The sequence below is a fragment of the Rattus norvegicus genome (genome assembly GCF_036323735.1).
Source record: "Rattus norvegicus strain BN/NHsdMcwi chromosome Y unlocalized genomic scaffold, GRCr8 chrY_unlocalized_33, whole genome shotgun sequence".
In the NCBI taxonomy this organism is placed as follows: domain Eukaryota; kingdom Metazoa; phylum Chordata; class Mammalia; order Rodentia; family Muridae; genus Rattus; species Rattus norvegicus.
The window spans coordinates 29260-55108 of record NW_026947393.1 but is presented as its reverse complement, the minus strand read 5'-3'; the positions used below and the strand labels follow the sequence as shown (position 1 = coordinate 55108).

The window sequence follows — 25849 nt, the reverse complement described above, 5'->3', positions numbered from 1 at the left end:
TCAACTGGAAGTCAGCTTGTACAAGAATGCAAATTATCCCATTTTTATGACCATGTACAAAGCTTCAGTACAAGTGAATCAAGGACCTACACATCAAACCAGAATCACTCAAACTAATAGAAGAAAAGGTTGGGATGAGTCTTGAACACATGGGCACAGGGAAAGTTTCCTGAACAAAACACCAATGATGTAGGCTCTAAGATCACAAATTGACAAATAGGACCTAATAAAACACGAAAGCTTCTGTAAGGTAAAAGACACCATCATTTGGGCAAAGCTGTAACCAACAGATTGGGAAAATATTTTTACCAATCCTTTATCTGATAGTGGGTAATATTCAAAATGTACAAACAACTTAAGAAGTTAGATTCTAGAAAGCAAAAAAAAAAATTAAATACATACGTTCTAGGGCCTCTCTGCCCACTTTTCTCAAAGTCCTAACTAATTTCATATCAAAAGTTAATGAAAATATTTTAAACCCTTTCCTAGGCACAGAAAATTATTTGCTTACAGCCAATCTGAATCAATCAGGCTGACTTTCAGTTCTTTATGAGAGGCACGAAGAAACATCCAGCCCCTACTGCTCCTATGTCCCTATGCACAGGAGGCCCAGATGGAGCTAGGTGTTTTTTGTTTTTTTTTTTAAGTCAGGAATGTGAGCAGAATTCTCAGGGGTTTCTGTCCCTCCGATGGTCTCAGTCTGACCACACCACACGAGATTTGGGAGTAGGATGCTGTTAGGACCAGTTCAGATCCAGTTGCAGTTTGAACTGCAGGGCTCCTGCAGCTTGACTGCTTCTATATACATGTGTCCAGATGCACTATGCACTTTCCTCTTGGGCTAGGACTGTGGGAACAAGTGGGCGGAGGTAGCAGTCTCTCCTTCCCTGAGGTCTCAGTATTGTCCACTCTTCTGTCTCACAGAGTTTCCAAAGGAGTTTCAAATGTTCATTCCCTATCCTGCAGGTCTCCAGTCTTTCCAATTCTCCTCCAAATGTGTTGGAGAAGACCCCTCTGGTCGAGGGGAGGTACAAAAAGCCCCATCAAACAAAATGGTCTGCACATCTTCTTCTCTTAAAGGTAATCTCAATGATTTCCATATTCCACAAATGGATTAAGTCCTGCCCACTCTCTGCATGAGACTTTAATACCTTCGCCAACTGCCAAAACTTGGCAGAGAGCTTTGTCCACTCACAAAGACACTCAAAGATGTCCCCCATCTCCACCAAAGTGCCTTATGCAATCTGCTTCGGGTAAAATGAGTTGAAAACTGATTTTGCTGACAACGGGGATTTCTGAAATCCCTATTAATCCAAGAGGAACTTCAAAGTCCTCTACTATTAAAAAAGGACTTAAATCATCACTTATGATCCAAGGGGGGCAAAATACAGTCACAAATCCTCAAGTCAACCTCATAACACACATAACAGAAGAGGAGTGACAAAACTTTCTGCATGTACACCATTAGATCAAGAATGACTGCCTGTTTTTGAAGGGGCTCTTGAGAGTTCCACACCCACACAAGATATGTTAGAAAATTGTGAGTCCACCTAAGGAACTCTTGTGCCTTCTTCACATAAAAAATATGATCTAGCACCCTCACCATCTCCCCCAGTACTTCCAATGTCCCTATAAAACAGAGAAATATTTAAATATCCTCTACCACCAAAAAGGACCCTCCTGACTTGTCATCAAGCACAAAAGAGACAATTTTATCATAACACACTGTCAAGGAGTCATGCAGACTCCATATTGATACAATGTACAGAGAAGATAAAACATACCCTTCCTCCTCAGGGGACTCTATGTCATTCTGTCCTGAAAAGAGGGGCTCCAAAATTTTCCACATGTACATCAGAGATGCTAGAATTTCCCAAAACTGAGCATGATTCTCTGAGTAGTACTCTATCTCAAAAAGAGTCTGCAGGACAAGAAACATCTACAAAAGGAGTTCTACCCACAGCCACATATTTAGAAATGGCTTGTGGACGCAACACATGTACAAAATATGTTCTAGGACATATTGCATATGTAGAGAAGGTCATGGATCCAACCATATATGAACAAGGAGTAGGGGAACATGATATGCAAACACCAGTGTCTGTAGCATCCTCGACATCTGAGGAAAGGGATTCCTTGGATTCCATTTGTGCAAAGAATGGATATGACCTCCGCAAACTTCACAGATGACTATAGGAACTTCTTAATCTCCTCAAGATCAGCCATCTTCCCCAACTACAGAAGATGCTACACACTCTTCCAAATATGCACAAAGGGTTTCCAGTCCTTCTTTATACCCACAAACTGACCCAGACACTTGCCAAATACCTAAAAGCCTTTCAATTTTACCTTATCTCCTGAAGGGGCCTTGGAACTTGTTTTGCCTATCAAGCAGGGTAGGGAACCTGACACTTCAATACTTCAATATGAAAGTCTCTTTCCATTTTTCCTGCAGAGGAAATTTTTCTTGGAACTTACACAGTTACACAACGATGTCTAGAACCTCCTTATCTGCACATGAGTGTCTCAGACCTCTCACATATGCCCCTGTTTCTCTAGGAGAGGTCACATCTCAGAGGTAGCTCTAATACATTCCCCCCATTCTGACATCACAGTCAGGATTTCCACATATATACACGATACATTAAGACCTTCCTCATGTGAGAAGGATGTCGTAGGATATACTGCATCTGAAAAGCATGCTTTACAACTATCCCCATCTACCCCATTAGATTTATTTCACATGTCCACTCTGTGGAGAAATACTTGACATTCTCCGTATACCAAATTGGACCACAGGCATCGAGTTTCTAGAAACAAAGGGTTAAGATTTTATCCTTTTGATGGAGTCTTTAGGAATTTCTCCTCTAAGGGAGACTGTTTCAACCTTACCCCTTCTGCCAAAAGGGATCTTGTGCCATCTTTTGCTGCCAAAGAGACACCAAAAGCTACAACTACTCCTCAGGTGAGTCTCACACCTTCTCCATCTGCCTAAAGGGACGTGGAATTTTCAAAAAATACTAAGGAATTGTGGAAGGTTGCCAATCCTTACAAGGGCATGCCAGACATTCCTTATTGTCCCAAGATGCTCAAGTAACTCCTCCTTCAACTGAAAAGGCATGTTCACCATCTGCCCTAGGTTTCACGGAATTTCTTCACCCCTCGCTAGTGCTCCAGAAAGTGTTCTCCATGCTCAAAGTGATTTGTCACTGTGCAAATTAGACTTCAAAGATACAAAACCATTTTTATATTTACAAAGGTCTGAAGGACAGTCCACATCGAAAAAAAAATCATGTAGACCTTGTGCCATTAGCCCAAGAATATAAAAAAATTTTCCATGTCTTCTAAAGCATCTAAACATCAACCTGGCTCTAGCACTCATTCTGGGAAACATTTACCATCAATCATACAATCCCCAGGACCATCAAAATCAAATAAGGGGTATCTAGAAACTTTACCATCTGGCAAAAGGTTCAGCAACTTCTTCATGAGCTTGGTGAACCCATAGAAAAAAATAATTAAAGCCATCTTCCCAGGGTGTTTTCCCAAGATCCACATATTTCTTCTTTAATTTTATGCCAAGACAGAAGGCCAGCTTCCTTCTCCCCATTTCTATATCTTCATCCTCTTTGTTCTCCCTCCCAAATGGCTGTTTACTCTGAACAGAAGGCTAATTGGTAAATCCTATAGGTACTGAAGGAATATCCGAGGTGCAGTTGAAGACACAACAATACTTGTGACATCACAGAAGAAGCTAGGGCTCTCCAGAATATAAGAGATTTTTCAGGGAGGGACTAATGTTGATATCACTGAGAATTGCCATGGACTACCCTCTTAACTGCTTTACTACCATTGAGTAGATACAAGGGTGCACTTTACAGGAGTGTCTCCTGTGACACAGTGGAAAACTTTACCTACTGTATCTCTAAAGCTAGAGAATTCTCTTGGCTTCATTAATGATTACATGCTCTGAATGGTGAAAGATAGCTAGGGACTTGGCATGGGTAGAAAAGATTTAGGAACCTAGAGTGGAGGAGATTAATGTGGATAATAATTTTATTCCCAGGTCCATTCCTATAGCCTATAGTTCAATTTTCTCAGATTTATCTGTTTTCAAAACACTAGGATTTTCCCTATAGTCCTGTAATAGAATGACTATTATATTATATTTTCTTATTGTACATTCCATGATAGGGGACTTTATAATATTCCTGAATGTGTAGTCAAAAATTCTTTTTTCCAATTCCATTTCTGCAATGATTTTTGGCAACAGAGGTGGCCCAATTATAGAATGAGCATAACAGTGTAAATACTGTATACATACTTTAATGACACACTCCCAAATCCTTATTTTATCCAAAAATTACCAGACATTAATAAAGGAAAGTACCACATGGACTATTTAATTCGTTTCTCTAGTCCCACTTGATATCAGTTCCACAATATCTACCTTCCTGTGTTTCATTGCCATACTTGAGGGTTTTGGATATTTTACCATGATTCATTATTAAAGTCAAACATAAGATATAGGAGGATGGAAAGTGAGAGGAATGACTTGAGGACCAATGAAGCCTCAATATAAGTAGTTTCAAAAGAACAGGATGGAGTCTAATTTGTCTAATTGGTGTTGCCATTTGTGGATTCTACAGTCTTGACCTAGATGCGCAGAATTCATGTTAAAATTCCAGCTAAAATTATAGCTGTAGGAGCCAACAAAAGTACATATATATATACATCAGCCACCGAAACTACACAAGATTGATGGAGGTAAGAAATGCATTCAAGTTAATAAAAAAAAAAAAGATAAATGCCTGTCGATTTTAAATTTATACAAAGATAGAGGGGAATATAGGTATAATTATTCACATAAGGCATGTTTATAATTTCAATTTGAAAGATAATGCTTTTTCTGTTGCCACAAAGCATTTTGCTGTAGAAAAGATATATTCTGCTAGTCAGTGTAAGGACCCAACGTAAAGGTTTCAGTAGGGCTGTTTGCTCGTATCTTTCCAAAAGGAAAGCACCCAACTAAGGAATCCAGAGACCACTGGACAAAAGAATAAAAATAATACTGTTAGGATTATTAACTGTGTTGCATATTAATCATCAGCTTGACAATAGAGAATATGAATGCCTTTTGTCAGAAGGGATGAATAAATCAAATAAATACACATGAAAAAAAAAAGAAATGCATTCTGTCAGATATAGATATTTCCTGAGAGACACAGCTAGATTATCCAAATACAGAAGTGAATGCTAGTGGCATACCAGTAAACTGGAAATGGACTTCTTGTTTTTAGATTTAAAAAAAAAGATTACAAGAGCTGAAGGGCTTTAACACTACAAGAACAACAATGCCAATGAACCAGAGCTTTCTGATACTAGAACAATATTCAAAGAATGTACATGGACAGAGCTATGGCTCCAACTGCATATGTGGAAGAGGATGGACTTGGTGGGCACCAATGGAAGAAGAAGTCCTTGGTCCTCCCTAGCTTTGACTCCAAGTTCAAGGTAATGTCAAGGGGTAATAAGGAGGGTTATAGTAGAAGGGCAGTGTAACCAGTAAAGGATTTTTTAGGCAGGAAACTGGGAAAGGAAATAACATTTTAAATGAAAATATAGAAACATCCAGTTAAAAAAAGCAATAAAATTTGCTAAAAAATGAAAGATATAAAATAAAAGTAAACTGCCAACTAAGTATACCTATTCACTTGGAAATCTACAATGATAGTCAGAGTAATACAAGTGGTAAGACTAAGATGATGATATCTGAACTAGAGCACTTCTCTCTCCCAGATAGAAGTATCAGACAGAAACTGCACTATAGGTATCCAAAACATTGAAGAGTTTACTCTGAGCTGAGGACATAATGCTTGTCCATCCCATCTTCCTTAGTAACTTTCTCTTTTTGACAAAAAGTATAAAGTCCATAACCTGTCAGGGATACAACTGTGCCATTCACAACACTTGGCTTTGGAATAAAGAAATGAATGATATAAACTCTCTGACTTCCAGAAAGCAAAAGAACAGGGAAGTCCAGATGCTTCTGAGAGGCTCCCGGCTCCTGATTCTCTTATGTGGAAGACGAAGATAAAGGCTATCTCTTCAGAGATACCCCTCAACACCTAACAAGGACATACTAAGCTTTCCCAAGCACCACATATTTTTCCTCGTTTTTTTTTTTATACCAAGACAGAAGGCCAGCTTCCTTGTCTCCATTTCATATCCTTCATCCTCTTTTTACTCACTTCCAAATTGTCTCTGAATTAGGCCAAATAGTAAACCTTAGAGGTATTGAAGGAAAATATGAGAGGCAGTTGCAGTCATGACAACAGAAGGAGCTAGGGGTCACCAGATTATAAGAGAGTTTTCAGGGAGGTTCTAATGATAATGTCACTGAGCACTACCGTGATCTACATGCTGAACACTTCCTTACATTGACCAGATTCAAGAGTGCCCTTACCAGGTATGTCTCAGGAAACACAGTGGAAACCTGTATGTACTACATCACTCTAAAGTAGAGACTTCTCTCTGCTTCTCTAGTCGTTACATGCTCTGAATGTAGAAAGTTAGGCAGGGGCTTAGCATGGGTAGAAACTATTTAGGAACCTGGAGTGTAGGAAATAATTCTAGATAATATTTTTATTCCCAGGTTCATTCCTGTGACATAACGTTCAATTTTCTGTGTTTTCTTTCTTTCCCAAATGCCAGCATTTTCTCTACAACCTTTAATTGAATGAATATTGTATTTCAATTTCTTACTGTAAATTCCTTGATAGGGGACTTTGTAAATGTTCCTTATTGTGTAATCAAAAATTCTGTTTTCCAATTAAATTTTCTGCAATGATTTTGGTCACAAAGGGGGCCCAGCTATAGAATGAGTACAACACTGTAACTACTGTGTACCTATTTCAAATGATGAATTCCCAAATTCCATTTTTTTATCAAAAAAATTACCAGACATTAGGAAAGCAAAGTATAACATGGATTTTTTATTCGGTTCTCTACTCCCATTTGATATCAGTACTACCCTATCTATCTTCCAGTGTTCCCATGGCCACACTTGAGTGTTTAGGATGTTTTACCATGATTCTTTCTTAAGGCCAAATGTAATCTACCAGATGATGGGCAGGGGAGAAGAATGGCTTGAGGACCAGTTAAATGTCTACTTCAATAGGTTCATAAAAACAGGAGGAAGTCTATTTACATTGTCATCTGTGAATTCTACGTTCTTGACATAGTTGGGGAGAATCCTTGTTAACATTCCGCTTAACAACGTAAGTGTAGAAGCCTCCAAAATTATTTATATACATCAGCCACCAAAACTAGATAAGATTGATACAGCTAATAAGTGCATTCTTCCAGGAACTGGATAAAGATATTTACTGAGAGACACAGATACGGCATGTCAAATACAGAAGTGAATGCTAGTAGCAAACCAGTGAACTGAAAACGGACCTCTTGTAGGTAAATATTGAAAAAGGTTAGAAGAGCTGAAGGTGATTTCAACCTCATAAGAACAACAATGCCAATAAACCAGAGCCTTCGGATACCAGACCAATAAACAAAGAACGTACATGGACTGATCTATGGCTCCAAATTTATATGTGGCAGAGGATGGCCTTTTTGGGCAAAAATGGTGATGATGCCCGTGGTCCTCCCTAATTTGTCTCCCAGTTCAAGGGAATGTCAATGGACAGAAAGTCTGGTTATAGAAGTAAGAAAAGGGAACATGTAGGGATCTTAAGGGAATAAACTGGGTAAGGAATTAATATTTTAAATGTAAATATAGAAAACATCCAGTTTAAAAAAAGCAATAAAATTTTCTAAAAAATATGAATGACATAAAAGAAAAGCAAGATGCCAAGTAATCACATGTATTTCCTAGGAAATTGAAGTGGTAGTCTGAGTAATACTAGTGGAAAGACTGAGATGATCAAGTCTCAACTAGAAGCACTTCTCTCTCCCAAATATCAGTGTCAGACACAAAGTGCTCTATAGATATCCAAAGCATGAGTTTACTTGGAGCTAAGCATACAGTACTTGTTTTTCCCTTCTTCCTTAGGACCTTTTCTTCTTGACAAAGTATAAAGGTCATGACTTATCAGGAAAACAAATATGCCCTTCAAACACTTGGCTTTTGGAATAAAGAAATGAATGATATAAACCCACTGTCTTCCAGGAACCATAAGAACAGAAAAGTGCAGAGTGTAGGAAGTTCTTATAGACAATATTTTTATTCACAGGTCATTCCTGTACACTCTATCTAGTTTTCAGTGTTTCCATGCCCAGACATAAGGGTAGGATGATTTATCATGATTCTTTCTTAAGTCCAAAAGTAAGATACTGGACTAGGGACAGGGAGAAAAATGTCTTGAGGACCAGTTAAACATCTTCTTTAATAAGTTAATAAAAACAGGAGAGAGTCTATTTGAAATTGTCATTTGTGAATTTTACACTATTGACATATTTGGCCAGAATCCATGATAATTTTCCACTTAAACACTTAGGTGTAGGAGCCACCAAAAGTATATATGTATACATCAGCCAACAAAACTAGGTAAGATTGATGAAGGTAAGAAGTGCTTTCTGCCAGGCACCAGATATAGATATTTACTGAGAGACACAGATACAGCATGTCAAATACAGAAGTGAATGGTGGTAGTAAACCAGTGCACTGAAAACGGACCTATTGTTGCTAAATCTTGAAAAAGGATTAGAAGAGCTGAGGGTGCTTTCAACACCATAAGAACAACTATATCAATGATACAGAGCTTTATTGTACTAGAATAATATAAAAAGAAAATACATGTACTGACCTATGGCTCCAAATGAATAAGTGGCTAAGGATGTCATTTTGGGCAACATTGAAAAGAGAGGCACTTGTCCTTCCTAGTTTGTCTTCCAGTTCAAGGGAATGTCACGAGTCCGAAAGGCTGTTTAGAGAAGAAGGAAATGGAATGCGTAGGGAACTTTTAATCAGGAAACTGGAAATGGAAATAATATTTTAAATGTTTATATCTAGTTAAAAATCTAGTTAAAAGGAATTAATTTTGCTAAAATATAAAAAAATGAATGATATAAAAGAAAATAAATGTGCAAAGTCATAACAATTATTGGCTCAGAAATTTAAAGTCATAGTCATAGTAATACTAGTGGAAAGACTGAGATGATGAATTCTCAACTAGAAGAACATTCTCTCCCAAATATCAGTGTCAGACACAAACTGCACTATAGGTATCCAAAGCACAGAGGAGATGATTACCTTGAGTTAGGGACAGAATACTTGTTTTTCCCTTCTCCTTAGTACCTTTTCTTCTTGACAAAAAGAGTAAAGGTCCTTAGCTCTCATTAAAACAACTGTGCCTTTCACAACACTTGGTTTTTGGAATAAAGAAATGAATGATATAATCCCTCAGGAACCATAAGAACAGGAAAGTCCTGTTGTTTCTGAGAGTCTCCAAGCTCATGATTCCCTTATTTATAAGGCTCAGATTAAGGCTATCTTTTCAGCGATATCACTCAAGCCCTACAAAGGACTCACTGAACTTTCCAAAGGACCACATTTTTCTTCCTTATTTTTTATACCAAGACAGAAGGCCCGCTTCCTTCTCCCCATTTCCAAACACTTCTTCCTCTTTGTTACCACACCACAATTTGCTCTGAATTAGAGAATATTAGTAAAACCTATTGGTGAAGGAATAACTGAGAGGCAGTTGCAGTCACGACAATAGTTGTGACATCACAGAAGCTAGGACGCTCAAGGTTACAAGAGAGTTTTCAGGGAGGTCCTAATGATTATGGCACTGAGAACTGCTGTGGACTACCTGCTGAACACCTTTCCTTACATTGACCAGATTCGAATTTTCACTTTCCAAGTATGTCTCCCGTTACACAGTTGAAACCTATACATAACACATCTCTCTAAAGCTAGAGACTTCTCTCTGCTTCACAAGTGGTTACATGCTCTGAATGGAGAAAATTAGACAGGGTAGAAAAGATTTAGGAACATGGAGTGTAGGAGATAATTCTAGATAATATTTTTTTTGGTTCTTTTTTTTGGAGCTGGGGATCGAACCCAGGGCCTTGCGCTTCCTAGGTAAGCGCTCTACCACTGAGCTAAATCCTCAGCCCCTCTAGATAATATTTTTATTCCCAGTTTCATTCCGTTGATATAAAGTTCAATTTTCTGTGTTTTCTCTGTTTCCCAAAGGCCAGTATTTTCCCTACAGACCTTTAATTTAATGAATATTGTATTTCAATTCCTTATGGTTAATTCCTTGATAGGGGGTTTTGTAAATTTTCCTCAATGTGTACTCAATAATTCTGTTTTCTAATTCCATTTTCTGCAATGATTTTTGTCACAAAGTGGGCCCAGCTATATAGTGAGTATAACAGCATAAATACTGTAAAACTACTTCAAATGATAAACTCACAAATACTTATTTTAACAAAAAAATTACCAGACATCAGGAAATCAAAAACAACATGGACTATTGTATTTGGTTATCTAATCCCATTTGATATCAGTACTACACTATCTAGCTTCCAGTTTTCCCATAGCCAGAACTGAGGGTTTAGGATGTTTTACCAAGATTCTTTCTTAAAACCAAATGTAAGATACCAGATAATGGGCAGGAAGAAGAATGGCTTGAGGACCAGTTATACGTCTACTTCAATAGGTTCATAAAAACAGGACGGAATCTATTTGCATTGTCATTCCTTAATTCTACATTCTTCACATAGTTCAGCAAAATCCATGTAAACATTCCACTTGACAAAATAGGTGTAAGAGCCACCAAAATTATATTTGTACTCATCAGCCAACCAAACTAGATAAGATTGATGAAGGTAAGAAGTTCATTCTGCAAGGAACCAGGTATAAATATTTACTGAGAGATACAGATACAGCCTGTCAAATACAAAAGTGAATGCTGGGACATACCAGTTAACTGAAAACAGACCTCTTGTTGGTAAATTTTGAAAAAGGATTCAAAGAGCTGAAGGTGCTTTCAACCCGAGAAGAATAACAATGCCCGTGACCAGCGCTTTCTTATAATAGACAGATTTACAAAGAAAGTACATGGACTAACCTATGGCTCCAAATGCATATGTGGCAGAAAATGGCCTTTTTGGGCAACATTGGAAAGAGAAGCTCTTGTATTCCCTACTTTGTCTCCCAGTTCAAGGGAATGCATTGCGGCAGAAAGGCTGGTTTGAAAAGAAGGAAATGGAACGGGTAGGAACCTTATGGGCAGGAAACTGGGAAAGGAAATAATATTTTAAAAGTAAATATAGAAACATCCAGTTATAAAACAATAAATTTTGGTAAAAAATAAAAAAAGAATGATATGAAAGAAAGAAAGCTGCCAAGTAAAAAGACATCTTGACACAGAAATCTGAAGTGTTATTCAGAGTAATACTAGTGGAAAGACTGAGATGATGAAGTCTCAACTACAAATACTTCTCTACCCCAGATATCAGTGTGAGAGACAAACTGTACTATAGGTATCCAAAGTGTGGAGGAGTTTATTCAGAACTAGGGATACAATACTTGTTTTTCCCTTCTTCCTTAGGACCTTTTCTTCTTGAAAAAAAGAGTAAGGGTCATGAGTTCTCAGGAAAACAACTGTGCCCTTCACAACACTTGGCTTTTGGTATAAAGAAATTAATGATATAAACTCTCTTATTTCAAGGAACCATAAGAACAGAGAAGTCCAGATAAGAACAGAGACGTGCAAATGCTTCTGAGAGTCTCCCAGCTCCTGATTCCCTTATGTGGAAGACTCAGATCAATGCTATCTCTTCAGCGATATCACTCAAACCCTACAAAGGACTCACTGAACTTTCCAAAGGACCACATATTTCTTCCTTGTTTTTTATACCAGGAAAGAAGATCAGCTTTTTTCTCCCTATTTCTATTCTCTTCATCGTCTTTGTTATCACTCCCAAATGTGCTCTGAAGTAGAGGCCTATTAGTAAACCCTAGAAGTACTGAAAGAATATCTCAGAGGAAGTTGCAGTCACAACAACACTTGTGACATCACAGAAGAATCTAGTGCTCTCCAGGTTAGAAGAGAGTTTTCAGGGAATGCCTGACAATGATGTCACTGAAAACTGTCATGGCCTACCTGATGAACACCTTTCCTTACATTGACCAGATTCAAGTTTGCACTTTATAGGTATGTCTCCTATGACACAGTGGAAACCTTTATATACACCTTCTCTCTAAAGCTAGAGAATTCTCTGTGCTTGACTAGTGGTTACATGCTGTGGGGCGTGGCATGGGTGAAAACGATTTAGGAACATGGAGTGTAGGAGATGTTCCTAGATAATATTTTTAATCCCCGGTTCATTCCTGTGACACACAGTTAAATTTTCTAGGTTTTCTCTGTATCACAATGACCAGTATTTTCCCTACAGATGTATAATTGAACGAATATTGTATTTCAATTTCTTATTGTAAATTCCTTGTTAGGTGACTTTATAAATTTTTCTCAGAAATTGATCTCAAAAATTCTGTTTTCAAGTACCATTTTCTGCAATGATATTGTCACATATGGGGCCCTGATATAGAGTAAGTATAATAGTGTAAATTCTGTGTACCTACTTCAAATGTAATCTCCCAAATTCTTATTTTATCAAAAAATTACCAGACATCAGGAGAACAAAGAAAACATTGACTATTGAATTCTGTTTCTTGTCCCATTTGATATCAGTACTACACTCTCTAGCGTCCAGTGTTCCCATGGCCAGAATTGAGGGTTTAGGATGATTTACCATGATTCTTTCTTCAGGCCAAACGTAAGATACTGGATGATGTGCAGGGAAAAGAATGACCTGAGGACCAGTTAAACGTCTACTTAAGGTTTGGGATTTACCTCAATGGAGAGCGCTTGCCTAGCAAGCGCAAGACCCTCGGTTCCTTCCCCAGCTCTGAATAAAAGAGAAAAATAAAGTCTACTTCAATAGGTTCATAAAAACAGGGGGAGTCTCTTTGAAATTGTCATTTTTGAATTCTATATTCTTGACCTAGTTGGTCAGAATCCATGTTAACTTTCCAATTAACTTCATAGGTGTAAGAGCCACCAAAAGTATATATGTATACATCAGACCAAAAAAAAAAAAAAAAACTAGATAAGATTGATGAAGGTAGGAAGTGCATTCTGCAAGGAACTGGATATAGATATTTACTGGAGACACAGATACAGCATGTCAAATACAGAAGTGAATGCTAGTAGCAAACCAGTGAACTGAAAACAGACATGTGGTTAAATTAAAAAAAAAAAGGATTAGAAGAACTGAACGTGCTTTAAACCACATAAGAACAATGATGCCAATGAACCAGAGATTTTTATAACTAGACCAATAATCAGAGAAAGTACATGGAGTAGTCTATGGCTACAAATGCATATGCTGCAGAGGATGGCCTTTTTGGGCAACATTGAAAAGAGAAGCCCTTGTCCCCTCTAATTTGTCTCCCTGTTCAAGACAATGTCATGCGCAGAAAGTTTGGTTAGAGAAGAAGGGTATGGAACAGGTAGGGATCTTATGCACAGGAAACTGGGAAAGGAAATAATATTTTAAATGTATATATAGAAACATCTAATTAAAAAGCAATAAATTTTGTTTAAATATAAAAAAATGAATGATATAAAAGAAAAGAAAGCTGCAAAGCCATCACAAATATTGACTCAGAAATCTGAAGTGGTAGAGTAATACTAGTGGAATGACTGAGTTATTGAAGTCCCAACTAGAAGCACTTCTCTCTCCCAAATATCAGTGTCAGACACAAAGTGCATGATAGGTATACAAAGCATGTATGTGTTTACCTTTAGTTAGTGACACAATACTTGTTTTTCCCTTCTTCCTTAGGACCTTTTCTTCTTGCGAAAAAGTGTAAAGGTCATGAGTTCTCAGGAAAACAACTGTGCCCTTCACAACACTTGGCTTTTGGAATAAAGAAATAAATGATATAAACCCTTTGACTTCCAGGAACCATAAGAACAGGGAAGTCTACAAGCTTCTAAGAGCCTCACAGTTCCTTATTCCCTTATATAGAAGCTCAGATCAAGGCTATCTCTTCAGCCATCCCACTCAACACCTACCAAGGGCTCTCTGAGTTTTACAAAGGACCACATATTTCTTCCTTGTTTTTTTATACCAAGATAGAAGGCCAGCATCCTTCTACCCATTTCCTATCTCTTCATCCTCTTTATTATCACTCCCCAATTTCTCTGAATTACATGTCAAACAGTAACCACTTTCAAAGTATGTCTCCTCTGACACAGTGGAAAACTTTATGTACTCCATCTGTCTAATTCTAGAGATTTCTCTCTGCTTCACTAGTGGTTTCATGTTCTGAATGGAGAAACTTGTTCAGGGGCTTGGCATGGGTAATAAAGATGTAGGAACATGGAGTGTTGGAGATTCTTCTAGAGAATATTATTATTCTGTATGTCACAGATTTTTTCCTGTGACATACAGTTCAATTTTCTAGGTTTTCTCTGTTTCCCAAAGTCTAGTATTTTCCCTACAGACCTTTTATTGAATGAATATTGTATTTGAATTTCTTATTGTAAATTCCTTGAAAAGCAACTGTAGGCAGCTGCGACGTGCCAGGACTCTAAGTTGGTGCTAGTTTCTGCCTTCCACCCTCCCAATGGTGAGCTCTCCTTTTAGTAAACTATTCCTTATTTGGCTGTGCCACCTGGCCTGCCAGATTCTGCATTTTGAAAGCCTATCTGCATGACCCATTTGGCTTGCTAGGATTGGCCAGCACTATCTATTTAAGTTTGGTTTGGGGGTTCCCTGTGGTCAGAAAATTGTATCAACGTTCCTGAGTAAAACTCGTTGAAGAAGATCTTCACTATTCGTGTCTTCCATGCTGGTCGAGGGTGGACACGGCAAGTGGTGACCCGTAAAGTGACCTCCTGATATCAGAACTTCTTGCAGTCGGGGCATCGCTGGAAATTTCCCAAGGTAAGGTGGGACCATAAGGACCGTGGGAAATAAGTGGTTTTAAATTCTCAGGGTAGTTAAAAAGTAAGTTCTCGGTAGAAACAAACTGAAATTAGGAAGACGCTTAGGAAGTCACAGCAGCCTAGAAAGTTTTGATCCTGAGGACCTCACAGTCTCATCCAATTTTTCTGGCTCTTCAAGAGCTGTTTGAGCATAAGGAACTAAAAATAAAAAGGAGCACCATAGAGAGATTTTTGTGTGAATGCCATGTCTTTGCTCCCTGGTTCTCAGACTCTGGTAACCTTACTGTGGCAAGTTGGGAAAAAATAGGGAAAGACCTTGATTTTGCATTGGAACAGGGGACTCTAAGACCTGGGGTCCATCCAGTGTGGCATTTACTGCATAGTTGTCCTGAGGATCAAAAATGTTGTCAGGCAACTATAGAGAAGGGGAAAGCTGCCCATGAAATGCTTCAAGAGGAAAGTACAGAAAACCAGGGAAGTACAAAGGAGACAGACTCAGAAAAGACAGATATAGAGGAAGAAACAGACGAAACAGATTAAGAAGAAGAAAAGGAAAAAGTCTAAAATGGTGGACGAACTCCGTAGGAGGGTCCCCTTAGCTCCTCCTCCCTGCAAAGTTGTAGAGGGAGAAAATAAAGTTTCAGGTGCAGGGGGTCCTCCTGTGGTTAACAACGGCACTGTACATGTGCAGGGTTTTCACCCAGCATCAATTGGCTAGTAATATGCTAATGAGGGAGCAGCACAATGCTAATGAGGTAATTCATGCTCCACCAATCCCTGAAGGACAATTAGCATAGCCTCTGCTGCTGTCTATATAAGGTGAGCCCTCTTGCTGCTTGAGGTCCCACTGTCCCTGTTCAAGAGAGCTGTACAATAAAGGCTTGTTCGCAGAGGAATCCTGTAGCCACGGCTTCTTCTTGCGAGACATTGGGCATGCAACAACCAGGTAGTCCATTCTGTCCAGAAGTGTGGGAGCCAGTCCGCACAGAAGTGAATCTGGCCTATCCTGTTTATGTGGATGCTAATCAACAAAGGTATCATGAGCCTTTAGACTTTAAGGTGATCAAGTCCCTGAAGGAATCAGTAACACTTATGGCATTATGGCCTCATTTACCATAGCTTAGGTTGAGGTCTGACACAGATTTTGCATGACTCCTAGTGATTGGATTAAACTTACTAGGGCCTGTCTTAGACTGGGACAGTATTTGTATTGGAGAACTTGTCTTATTGAGTTTCCCAATGAACATGCTGACTCTAACTTGGCAGCAGGGCGAGGGGCAGCCAGTCTGTCTGGGATAGAGATATGCTGCTGGGTCAGGGACGCTTTGCCAATGCTCAGACAGGGTATCCAGGACAGGTTTACCAGCAGATTAAGAAGTTACAACAAAGGCATGGAAATCCTTACCTAATAAGGGAGAAGTGAGTGGAAACCTAATCAAGATCCTTCAACGACCTATGGAGCCATTCTCTGACTTTGTAGCCTGATTAGTGGAAGCAGCGGGGAGAGTCTTTGGCGACCCCGATACGGCTATGGCGTTGATTAAACAGTTGGCCTATGAACAGTGCACAAAGGAATGTCGAGCTGCTATCATTCCTTACAAGAATAAGGGACTTGAAGCTTGGATGAAGGTCTGTAGGGAAATAGGGTGACCTTGTCTAATGCTGGACTTGTGGATGCTGTTATGCAGAAGACGCAGAGAAAAGGAGGAAGTTCAGGAGTGTGTGTTAAGTGTGATCAACAGGTGCACCTAAAAAGGCAATGTTGAGAAAGGAGAAGTCTATTCAGTACAGGAATTGGCCAACGCCCAAGGCAACAAGGTCTGTGCCACAAGTCCAAAAAGGGGAACCATTGGGCTCATGAGTGCCACTCGGTAAAAGACATCAATGGGCAGCCTCTTAGCTCGGGTTTTGGTGGAGCAGGTCCAAAAAATGGACAGCCGGTTCCAGGACACCAGGACCTACAAATATATGGGCCAGTGGAGAATCAGGACGTATAACAGAGTCACGAGATATGGCCGTCCCTTCGCCATCCGAGAGGACAAGGTGAGCCACTAAGTGCTCCACAGGACTGGACCTCTGCTCCACCAGCAGACCTGTACTAACGCCTTGAATGGGGGTCTAGTTGATAGAATCTGATTTTAAAGGACCCCTTGAACCTGGGCCAGTAGGGTTACTTATAGGGAGATCATCTACATATTTAAAAGGACTACATGTCCATCCAGGAGTTATTTACCCAGATTAAACTGGGGTAGTCAAGATCATGGTAGAATCACTGAAAGGTATTGGTACCATTTCCCCTGGGGACAGAATACCCCAAATATTACTTTTGCCTAGACTTCATGAAAGATTTGTAGCCCACTCTAGAGGGAGAGGAGAGAATGGTTTCCATTCCACAGTCCCCGACCTTACATTTTTAGCCTTGGGTTTAAACCAACGCCCAGTAATGGAGCTAAGGGTAGATGGTAAAAGGATCCTAGGAGTGTTGGATAAAGGGGCCGATAGAAGTATAATAGCTAAGAAAGATTGGCCCTCTGGAAGACCAGTACAGGCCTCATCTCAAACATTACAAGGTCTCCATTAGACAAAAGCTCCTGATATGAGGGCAAGACAACTGAGTTGGAAAGATCAGGAAGGGCATTCAGGAGTTATGCAACCCTATGGGTTGGATTTGCCCATTTCCCTTTGGGGGAGATATTTGCTGAAAGATATGGGTTTCAAATTGACCACTGAGTATTCGGAAACTTCACTAAAGATTATGAAACATATTGGCTATTTTCCTGGTATTGGAATAGGGAAACACCTGCAGGGTATGACTAACCCTATAACTGCCCAACAGAGAGAAAGGAATCAGGTCCTGGGTTTTTCCATGGGGCCACTGAAGAAGGGTCCCCATTACCTGGAAAACAGAGGAGCCGGTTTGGGTTCCTCAGTGGCTGCTTTCTTCTGAGAAGTTTGCTACAACTAAAGCTGGGTGCCAAGCTTATAAAACCATCAGTATTATCTTGGAATACCCCAATTTTTGTGTTTAAAAAGAAGTCAGGGAAATGGAGACTGTTGCATGATTTACGAGTTATTAATGAACAGATGCAAATCATGGGCCCCAGTGCAACTCGGGCTTCCTCTTTTATCCTCTCTGCCAGACTGTTGGCCTGTTGTAGTGATTGATATAAACGATTGCTTTTTCTCCATACCTCTTTGTCCAAGAGATAGTGAAAGATTTGCTTTTACTGTTCCATCATGCAATCATGAAGAACTTGATCAACGACTACAATGGGTAGTTTTACCACAGGGTATGGCCAATAGCCCTTCTGTGTGTCAACTTTTTGTGGGCAATGCCATTGCCCCAATAAGACAGAAGTTTCCTGCACCCAATTTTACAGATGATATCCTTTTAACTGCAAAGTATGAAGAGATTTTAGATTTAGTATATGGAAATTTAGTTAAATTGCTAGAAGGTAGGGGATTTGATTACTGCCCCAGAAAAGGTACAAAAGGGAAATTTTGTAAATTATTTAAGAACAAAACTAAGTCCTTATACCTTTATCCCCCAGAAGGTTGAATTGAGGAAAGATAATCTTAAGACTCTTAATGATTTTGAAAAATTACTCAGAGATATTAATTGGGTCAGATGTCATTTAAAATTACCAAATAATGAATTAAAACCATTGTATAATACTTTAGTTGTGGATTCGGCCTTGTAATCTCCAAGACAATTGACTGATGACGCAAAGGAAGCTTTAGAGAAGGTTGAAAAAGGATTACAAGGCACAATTTTACATCGATGGAAGGAGGGTGCTATGCATTCTAGCCACCCACAGGCAGCACACAATATTGTTGTGGCAAGATGGTCCTCTGCTTTGGGTTTATCCCAAGGCTTCTCCAGCTAGATCAGTAGAGTATTACAATACAGCAGTTGCATGATTAGCCCTGAATGCGATCCAACAGTGCGTACAATAATTTGTTGTTTCCCCAACCTCAATCATTGTGCCCTATACAGGTCAGCAGATGAAGATCTTGTGTGGCACTGTGGATGATTGGGCTATATCATGCTGTGGATTCCATGGAGAGATAGATAATCATTATCCAAAGCACTCTTTGCTAACCTTCTTTAAAGAACATCCCGTGATCTTTCAGTGTTCCTATATAGGGGGCGCCAAACATTTTTACAGATGGATCCAAAAATGGCTGTGGAGCTTATGTGATTAACCATCAAGAGACAATTTTGTGCCAATATCAACCCGGCTCTCCACAAATAATTGAATTCAAGATTGTGCAGGAAGTGTACAAAATTGTTCCTTTGCTTTAATTTGCTCTCTGATTCGTCATATATATTAATGCAGTTAAGATATTAGAAGTGGCTGGCCCTATTAAAATTAGCAGCACGGTATGCCAGCTGCTGAGGGAACTTCAGAAATTGATCTGAGAAAGAGGTCACAAGTTTTTTGTCCAAAATATTAGAGCACATAAAGGTTTGCCTGCTCCTCTCAGTGAGTGAAATGATCTTGTGGATAGATGTACCCGAATGGAGTTCATATTCCTAAGCTCATCATTGGATGAAGCCCAACAGTTTCATAAACAATTTAATGTGCTTACTAAGACCTTAGAGCAGAAGTTTCACTTGTCTTGAGCAGATGCTTGACAGATAGTTTTAGGATGTCAACAGTGTATCACTTTTCACCATCCCCATAGTGTAGGGGTTAATCCTAGAGGACTTTTGCCCCTAAAGGTTTGGCAAATGGATGTAACTCACATATCTGGATTTGGGAGCCTAAAATACATTCATGTTTCTGTGGATACTTGTTGAGGTGTCATTCATGCTACCCCTACGAGTGGAGAAAATGGACCCAATGTTGTTGGACACTGCCTCTAAGCCTGGGCTGCTTGGGGAAACCCTCAACACTTAAAAACTGATCGTGGCCCAGCATAAACTGCCAAATCTTTCAAATCCTTTTATAAACAGATGAATGTGCCATGACCTGCCTTATAATCCCCAACATCAATGTGTTGTTGAGCATGCACATCGTACCTTGAAGGAATGCATAATTAAACAAAAAAGGGGAATAGGCCATGGTAGAAGCCGCAAGGAACAGATATCCTTAGCCCCTTTTATTCTTAATTTTGAATGATGATGGCCTTTCTGCTGCTGACCGAAATCAGTGTGGGGCGGGCACATTGAAAGTTATGTGAAAGGGAAAGATGTGATCACTGGCTTATAGCATGGACCAGATCCCATGTTGGCATGGGCAAGAGGGTCTGTTTGTGTGTTTCCTCCGGATCTGCAAGATCCTTTGTAGGTCCCTGAAAGATTGACCAGGAGGTGCTACAAGAATGATGATCCTGCTGTTGCTGACACTCCTCGGTGTGACCCAAATGCTGGTTCAAACAGAGCCCTGGTGGGGGATACTATTGGTGTTCCCAAGACTCATGCCGATACGTCATGACTTTTAAGCCCACTCCTCTAATTTGGTTAAACAGTTGTCACGTTATCTTCAAGGCAATTGGGCAGGAGAATTCGACTCCTAAATGGATCAGCTACATGTAGCCATCCTGAAGATGAACTCCACACGTGCAGATGCTAGACTGGCTACAACATTGTCATCTTGGATTGCTAATGCTATGAATCATCTGAGGGTATGGGTGGGTATGGAAACCCTAGCTGGACTCTTGCTGCTGGTCTCCCTAGTGTGCCTGTGGTTTCTATTTTAGAATGAGGTTTGTTCAGAGGTGGCACACAGTTTGCAGCCATTGAAGCAGGACAGTCCCCTCAAGCCTGTCTAAGGGTCATTCAGAAGACCTTGTTGTCCCTCACGCCCGAGTATGTGTGAGTGACTGTGCACAGTGATGGGCAACCTACCTTCTATCTATGGCATGGAAACTTGTGGAAGATGAGTTGTCCTAAGACTGGTTTAATGAAGAGATGATCCTAAGACACGTGGTTGGGGGGGTCACCATGCTCAGTGGTTCCTTTGCCTGCTTGGTTAATTAAATAAAAGGGGGAACTATAGGCAGCAGTGTTTGGTCCGCCTCAAACATGGCACTGGTTTCCACCTTCCACCCTCCCAATGGTGCGCTCTCCTTGTAGTAAGCAGGTTCTTATTTGTCTATCCCTGCCTGGTCTGCTAGCTTCTGCATAGTGACAGCCTACCGGCATGGCCCACGTTGCTTGCTGGGATTGGCCAGCACTAGCTATTTAAGTGTGCTCCGGGGGTTCCCTAGTGTCTGAAAATTGTATCAAGGTTCCTGAGTAAAACTGCTTGAAGAAGATCTTCATTGGTCATGTCTTCCTTGTTAGTCGAGGTTGGGCATGATAAGGGACTATGTAAATATTCCTCCATGTGTACTCAAAAATATTGTCTTCAAATTCCATTCTCTGCAATGATTTTGGTCACAAAGGGGACCCAGGTAATGAGTGAGTATAACATTGTAAATATGGTGTACCTATTTCAAATGATGAATTCCCAAATCCTTATTTTATAAAAAAAATTACCAGACATCAGGAAAGCAAAGGACAACATGGACTAATGAATTTGGCTTCTTGTCCCATTTGATATCAGTACTACACTATTGAGCTTCCAGAATTCCTATGGCCAGACTTGAGGTTTTAGGATGTTTTAACATGATTCTATCTTAAGGCAAAACATAAGATACCAGATGATGGGCAGGGAGAAGAATGGCTTGAGGAACAGTTAAACATTTACTTAAATAGGTTTATAAAAACAGGAAGGAGTATTTTTGAAATGGTCATTTGTGAATTCTATGTTCTTGACATAGGTGGGCAGAATCCATGTTAACATTCCACTTAAACACTTAGGTGTTGGAGCCATCAAATATATATATATATATATACATATATATATATATATATATATATATACATATACACACACATCAGTCAAAAAAACTAGATATGATTGACGAAAGTAAGAAGTGCATTCTTCCAAGAACCAGATATAAACATTTCTTGAAAGACACAGATATAGCATGTCAAATACATAAGTTAATGCTTGTAGTAAGCCAGTGAACTGAATATGGACCTCTTTTTGGTAAATTTTGAATAAAGATAGAGGAGCTGAGGGTGTTTTCAAACCCATACTAACAACAATACCAATGACCAGAGCTTTCTCGTACTAGCCCAACATACAAAAAAAGTACATGGACTGACCTATGGCTCCAAATGCACATGTGGCTGAGATGGCCTTTTTGGGCAACATTGGAAAGAGAGGCCTTGTCCTCCACAGTTTGTCTGACAGTTCAAGGGAATTTCATGCGGCAGAAAGGCTGGTTAGAGAAGAAGGTAATGGAATTGGTAGGGATCTTATGGAAAGGAAATGGAGAAAGGAAATATTTTAAATGTATATGTAGAAACATCTACTTAAAGAAGAAAAAATTGTTAAAATATAAAAAAAAATGAATGATATAAAAGAAAAGAAAGCTGCCAAGCAATCTCACATATTGACTCAGAAATCTGAAGTGGTAGTCAGGTTAATACTAGTATAAAGACTGAGATGATGAAGTCTCAACTAGAAGCAGTTCTCTCTCCCAGATATCAGTGTCAGACACAAAGTGCCCTATAGGTTTCCAAAGCATTGAGGAGTTTAACTTGAGTTAGGGACACAATACTTGTTTTTCCCTTCTTCCTTAGGACCTTTTCTTCTTGACAAAAACAGTACAGTCATGAGCTCTCAGGAAATCAACTGTGTCCTTCATAACACTTGGTTTTGGAATAAAGAAATAAATGATATAAACCCTCTGACATCCAGCAACCATAAGATCAGGGAAGTCCAGAAGCTTCTGACAGTCTCCCAACTCCTATTTCCCTTATGTGGAAGGCTCACATCAAGGCTATCTCTTCAGAGACCCCACTCAATTCCTACCAAGGACTCACTGAGCTTTCCAAAGGACCACATATTTCTTCCTTGTTTTTTATACCAAGACAGAAGGCCAGCTTCCTTCCCCCCATCCTATCTCATCATCCACTTTGTTATCACTCTCCAATTTTCTCTGAATTAGAGGCCAATTAGTAAATCCTAGAGGTATTGAAGGATATCTGAGAGACAGTTGCAGTCATGGCAACAGTTATGACATCACAGAATAAGCCAGGGCTCTCCAGGTTACAAGAGAGTTTTCAGGGAGGGCCTAATGGTCATGTCACTGAGAAATGCCATGTCCTACATCCTGAACATCTTTCTTTACATTGACAAGATTCGAGGGTGCCCTTTCCTGGTGTGTCTCCTTTGACACGGAGGAAACCTTTATGTACTCCATCTATCTAAAGGAGAGACTTCTCTCTGCTTCACTAGTGGTTACATGTTCTGAATGCAGAAAGTTATTAAGGGGCATGGCATGGGTAAAAAAGTTTTAGGAAAATGGAGTGTAGGAGATTCTTCTAGATAATATTTTTATTCTATATATCATAGGTTCATTCTTGTGACATACAGTTCAATATTTGAGGGTTTCTCCGTTTCTCAAAGGTCAGCATTTACCTACAGACCTTGAATAGAATGAATATTGTATTTCAATTTCTTACTGTATATTGTTTGATAAGGGACTTTGTAAATATTCTTCAATGTGTACTCAAAAATTTTGTTGGCCAATTCCATTTTCTTCAATGAATTTGGTCACAAGTGACTCCAGCTATAGAGTGATTATAAAAGTGTAAATACTGTGAACCTACTACAAATGATAAACTCCCAAATCCTTATTTTATCAAAAAATTTCCAGACATCAGGAAAGCAAAGGACATTTTTCACTGTTGAATTCAGTTCTCTACTCCCATTTGATATCAGTACTAGACTACATAGCTTCCAGTTTTCCCATGGGCAGACTTGAGGGTTTAGGATGTTTCACCATGATTCTTTCTTCAGGCCAATCCTAAGATATTGGATGATGTGAAGGGAGAAACATGGCTTGAGGAACAGTAAATTATCTACTTCAATAGGTAAACACAAGAGGACTATTTGAAACTGTCATTTGTGAATTCTAGATTCTTGACATAGTTGGGCAGAACCCATGTTAACTTTCCCCTTAACCACATAGGTGTAGGAGCCACCAAAATCATAGCATATATATATATATATATATATCAGCCAACCTAACTAGATAAGATAGGTGAAGGTAAGAATTGCATTCTGCCAGGAATCGGAAAAAGATTTTTCCTGAGAGACAATGATACAGCATGTCAAATACAGAAGTGAATGCTAGTAAAAAACCAGTGAACTAAAAACGGACCTGCTCTTGGTAAACTTAAAAAAAGGATTAGAAGAGCTTAAGGTACTTTCAACCCCATAAGAACAACAATGCCAATGAACCAGGGCTTTCTCTTACTGTACGAATACACAAAGAAAGTACATGGACTGAGGAATGGCTCCAAATTCATATATGGCAATGGATGTAATTTTTGATCAACATTGGAAAGAGAAGCCCTTGTCCTCCCTTGTACATCTTTCAGTTCAAGGGAATGTCATGCGGGAGAAAGGCTGGTTAGAGAAAAAGGAAATGGGAATGTGTAGGGATCTTATGCTCAGGAAACTCAGAAAGGAAATAATATTTGAAATTTAAATATAGAAACATCCCGTTAAAAAAAAACAATAAAATTTGCTAAAAATAAAAAAGAAAGATATAAAAGAAAGTAAAAGCTGTCAAGTAATCACACATATTGACTCGTAAATGTGAAGTGGCAGAGTAATACTAGTGGAAAGACTGAGATGATGAAGTCTCAACTAGAAGCACTTCTGTCACGTTAATATTAGTGGCAGACAAAAAAATCACTATTGGTGTCCAAAGCATGTTGTTTACTTCGAGATAGCAACACAATATTTGTACTTCCCTTCTTCGTTAGTACCTTTCTTCTTGACAAAAACAGTAAAGGTCATGAGCTCTGGAAAACAATTGTGCTCTTCACAATACTTGGGTTTTGTAATAAAGAAATGAATGATATAAACTATTTGAATTTTAGGAACCATAAGAACAGGGAAGTTCAGATGCTTCTAAGAGACTTGCAGCTCATGATTCCCATATGTGGAAGGTTCAAAAAAGGCTATCTCTTTAGCGATCCCACACAAATCCTACCTTGGACTCACTAAGCTTTCCAAGGACCACATATGCCTTTCTTTTTTTAAAAAAAAACAAGACAGAAAGCCAGCTATTCCCCTTCTCATATCTCTTCATCTTCTTTTTTCTCACGTCCAAATAACTGTTTACTCTGAATTAGAGGCCAATTAGTAAACCCTAGAGGTAATGAAGGAACATCTGAAGATCAGTTGCAGTCACAGCAATACTTGTGACATCACAGAAGAAGCTTTGGCTCTCAAGGATACCAGAGATTTTTCATGAATGAACTAATGATGATGTCTCTAAGACCTGCCATGGCCTATCTGCTAAAGAATTTTTCTTACATTGACTAGATTTGAGGGTGCCCTTTCCATGTATGTCTTCTGTAACATAGTGGAAATGTTTACATACTCCATCTCTCTAAAGCTAGTGACTTCTCTTTGCTTCTTTAATGGTAACATGCTCTGAAAGGACAAAGTTAGTCAGGGTCTTGGCATGGGTCGATGAGATTTAGGAACAGGTGTGTAGAAGATTCTTCTAGATAATATTTTCATTCTCAGGTTCATTCCTGTGGCACACAGTACAATTTTCTTAGTTTTCTCTGTTCCCCAAAGGCCAGTATTTTCCCTACAGACATTTATTTGAACGCATGTGCATTTCAATTTTTATTGTATATTCCTTGATAGGTGACTTTATTCATATTCCTGAATGTGTACTCAAAAATTCTCTTTTCCACTTCTATTTTCTGCAATGATTTTCGCAACAAAGGCGCCCAGCTCTAGAGTGATAATAACAGTGTAAATTGTGTGTAT

The 25849-nt window shown here is 39.2% G+C and overlaps 1 long non-coding RNA gene across 2 annotated transcripts; it reads left to right on the top strand.

Moving 5' to 3' along the window:
* The first annotated feature begins 693 nt into the window (after window positions 1–693).
* On the top strand, window positions 694–13983 carry LOC134484708 (uncharacterized). Of its 2 annotated transcripts, none has more exons than XR_010062393.1 (2): window positions 694–5514; window positions 13879–13983. It is a non-coding gene; the product is annotated as an uncharacterized LOC134484708 (long non-coding RNA). The 2 variants fall into 2 exon arrangements; XR_010062392.1 differs by lacking the exon at window positions 694–5514 and adding an exon at window positions 5551–12185.
* The last annotated feature ends 11866 nt before the right edge of the window (window positions 13984–25849 follow it).